General features: G+C 50.8%; 1 protein-coding gene across 1 annotated transcript in view; it reads right to left on the bottom strand.

The window, feature by feature from the left end:
- Nucleotides 1-1,266, bottom strand: part of ZNF205 (zinc finger protein 205) — an 11,488-nt gene extending 10,222 nt beyond the window's left edge. The window contains exons 1-2 of the mRNA XM_029221914.1: nt 1,125-1,266; nt 575-666 (exon numbers count right to left, since the gene is read on the bottom strand). The gene's annotated coding sequence lies outside the window, so the exon portion shown is untranslated. The remainder of the gene's footprint in view (nt 1-574; nt 667-1,124) is intronic.
- Between the last annotated feature and the right edge of the window lie 2,574 nt (nt 1,267-3,840).

Genomic DNA, 3,840 nt, shown 5'->3' with positions numbered 1-3,840 from the left:
AACCCATGTCCCCTGCATCGGCAGGCAGACTCTCAACCACTGCGCCACCAGGGAAGCCCCAGAAAATATTTACTGAGCATCTGCTATGTGATAGATATTAGCTCCTTCTTGGAAATGAGAGGAAACCCTTCTAGGGCTGGCTCTAGGCCTGAGCAGGTCTAGGAGGAAGGATTATTGATATTTGCTTTGTGGGAATTGCAGTCCCCAAAAGACTTCAGACCAGGGCAGGGTGAGTCAATAAGTAGAGATCAAAAACCTAAATGCCTTCAGCAACCACGCAGTACCATAAACTACCAGTGCCTTGGGTGTAAGACCAGAGTGGGAGGGACTTCAGGGGCCTCAAGAAACCATATTTTGTTTAAAGGGGGCAGTTGGGGGCTCAGTATTGCCCAAGCATGAGGTTTTTTCAAGAGAAGCCAAAAAATAATTCAATTTCTATGTGAAATATCCTGACTTTTGAATGTTGATGACTAAAAACAAAAACAAAACAAAACAAAATTAAGAACTCCATACAATTCCAGCAGAAAACATCTGTTGTCCCACTCACAGGCCACCAGGTTAGAGACGTACTTACCTCAGGAGCCTGTTTACAAGGCGCTTATCAGAGCTTCAGGCACGGGAAACACTCAACAAATGCCAACTCCACTATCCTGCGGCTTCAGTGAGCTTGAGTAAGAGAGAATACGCCACCTTTAGTAAATAAATCGTGATCTACCCTCAGACTGGCCTGCGAGCTGATTCAGGTCTTAAAGAGGACCTTACAAAAACAGCCAGAATAATAAAAACTAGAAAAAAGAATCATCTGATGTAAGAAAAATAAAAACAAACGTGTGTTAATGAACACCGTTAAGCCAGGCTGGAGACAGGGAGATGCAGAGATTTAGCCTTAGAAGGAGAGACGATAGGGGCAAATAAAGGAATGTAAGAGAAGCCAAGAAAAATAGGAATAATCGAGTAAACAGCAGAGCAAATGTTAACCATTGAAAAAGAAGAAAAGGAAGCCAGTACAAGTGTTAGGTAGGTGGAACCCCGGAAATAAAACAAATTTTGAAGAAAAATAACAGAACTCCCAGGGCCGCTGGAGACCAGGTAGTGAGAGTTCAGGTGCCGGGCGGCCCGCTCACCGCCGGTGGCGTGGAGGCAACCCTGCGGCCCCGTCCCCTGATGCGAGGCGGACGCAGGGGGAGGCGTTCGGAGACACAGGAGGCCCAGGAGCCCCGCGCGCACAAGTCGTCGTTCCCCAGCCAGCTCTGCAGCCCGCAGGGCAACTATGCGGAGAGCGCGTCTCCCAAGCAACAACTGCCCCGCCCCGCCCCCACAGGAGACGCGGTGATTGGCTGTCGCCTCCCTGGCCCCGCCCCCCACAGCACCGCCCTGCTGCCCTTACCTGCGCGCTGCTGTCCGCGCACCCGAGGGGCAGTCCCGCCGAGGGCGAAGGGTCATCCTGGTGCTGCCGGACCCTGGCCGGTGTGCCCGCGTTTCCCGTCCGGCTGTCCCGTTCCAACTTCCGGTTTCCCCGGGTCTCTCGTGGAGCCCGCCTGTGGGCCAGGGGCACGGGGGCAACGGGGGCGGTGAGGACCGCGGGGCGGACACCCGGGAGCCCTCGAGTTTCCGGTGGGAAAACTGAGGCTGGCCGAGCGAGGGCCCTCAGCTTGAGAGCGCCGGCGCCGGGGTACCCGGGAGCACGAATTCCGGCCCAGCGCCCCATCCAGCCTCCCAGGTCAAGGGTTTCCGCCCCTCACACGTTTAGAGTTTTGTTTTGTTTTGTTTTGTTTCAAAAATGGGAGTATATGCTGCTGACGTGCCCCCTCTGTGTGCGTGACACATATTTAGCATAAAAAACATATAGAGAAAACAAAACATGTAGCATGTCAGACATACACAGCCATACATTAGGAAGTGGTGAAAGCAGATTTTATTCGGTAACTACGGACAGCAGGGCAAAGAGCTGCGCTCCATCCGATGTGCTGCAGAGGTCACTGGGTGTTTCAAAGGGAGAATGGGGGCTGCGGGGGGCGGGGGGTAGTGAGAAGTCACAATGAGCCAGTCAGTGAAGCTGCAATTAGGCCAGGTGTGTCTGCTACCTGGCAGGTGTGGGAGGCAGGAGGAGTCTATCCTCCCACAGAGAAGGGAGACAGAGGCCCTGTCCCTCCTGATGAGTACATTTCAAGGGAATGGCTCTCAGGTCAGTGAAAGATTGTAAGAGTTATAATCTTCTTCTGGGTTATAAGAAACACATATTCACAATTATAAGCCCTTTTTAGTAAGTGCTTTAAGAAAGGGAGGCTAGGGGCCCATCATCAGGCATTAGCTAGAATGAACAGTAAATTTTCCTGGCAGCTTTGAGCTTTCTCAGGCAGGCATTTTAATGGGGGGCTGGGGTCATCATGGCCTTATGCTGCTAGAAGCTATGCTAGAGTTTGGTCAAGTCTCAGGGCAGGTTTGGACGGATGGTTATGTGTCAAGAGTTCTACTGTTCTCAAGCGGTGCCTTGCTGTTTTTCAACTGCGGCATATTCTGTTGTATGGCTACATCACAATGTCTAACCAGGAGCCTACTCATCACCCAATTCTTGATGCCCTTGCCTTGCAGCAACTGGAACTACCCAGCAGCTCTTATTGTGGAGGCTTTGCTCCTTTCCAGTGGGTGAACAAGACTAACATCTGATCTTGCAACAGGGCAGGCAGAGAGGCTGCCAACCCCAAACCTGGCTCCTGGATCTCAGCTGTGATGCTGGCCCAGAAGCCTGCCCATCACAGTCAGCAGAAATGGCTTTCTCCTGCCCTGGGCAAGCTCCAGGAGGAAAGGAGGCTCCTCCCTAGGCGGCAATTCCAAGTGCTTCTTACCATGATTGTCAAGGCTGGCAGCTTCAGCCTCAGCCAGGCAAGCCGTGAACACCAAGGCCAGAAAAGCCCCCAAACTTAGTAGGGTTGACTGGATATATTCCCCCAAACACCCACATACCACCTTCCAGAACATTTTCTCTACCTGGGAGCTAAAGACAGCTTACAGTACAGGCAGGGAGGGGATTCTCTGTTGAGACCAAGCTCAAGAGTCACTCCACTTGGCTCTTTGGAGGTAGATATTAGAGTAAATTAAGTTACTTTCCCTGTAGAGGTTGCTGCATTTTTAGGAAACCAGGACACTATCATCATCCTAAAATACCCTTCACTGTTGCTGCAGAGTCACCTCCTGCTATCTGATACCTAAAGGGTGCCCCAGTCTTGGGTAGAGTTTAAGGTACATTCACTCACGAAAGCTAAATACACTGAAGCAGGTGGGGATGGGAGTACTTGGGAGGCATTCTGACTGGCTCAGCTCTGAGGACCCCTCCTGGGAGCAGATGACAATGGCACTCAGGCCCCCACCCTTGATGTCCTTTTCAGCCCTTCCTCCTGCTGCACTCTCTGGCACCTACCCTCAGCTCTCAGACTCCTTCCTCTACATGGCATGTGGTCTTTCACTAGTGTCTCTTCTATTTTTTTTTTTTTTTACTCAGTTGGGTGTGAAAAAAAATGTAGAACCTCCATTAGTTTTACTTTCTCTCCTTTTAAAAATCCTATTTTTGTGAATGCTTTATAATGTGAAAAAAAATCAGGGTTCCACGGAGAAACAGCTGATCCTAGGACTGGGGCAAGAAATGCACAAGATGAGTCTGCAGACAGTGGGAGGGGAAATGGTACAAGCTCTCTGGACAAGTGTGGCAGAATCTTCTGAACCTGACCATCCACATACCCTGTGACACAGCGATTCACTCCTGGGCACAAGTCCCACAGTACGCACTTATATGGTTACCCGAGACCTACAAGAACTACTAAGCGTGGCCTCAAACTGAAAACC

The sequence above is a fragment of the Monodon monoceros genome, unplaced genomic scaffold, assembly GCF_005190385.1.
Source record: "Monodon monoceros isolate NGI ecotype Baffin Bay Population unplaced genomic scaffold, NGI_Narwhal_1 Super_Scaffold_13, whole genome shotgun sequence".
NCBI lineage: Eukaryota > Metazoa > Chordata > Mammalia > Artiodactyla > Monodontidae > Monodon > Monodon monoceros.
The sequence above is the reverse complement of the archived record's forward strand: the minus strand, read 5'-3'. Positions and strand labels throughout refer to the sequence as shown.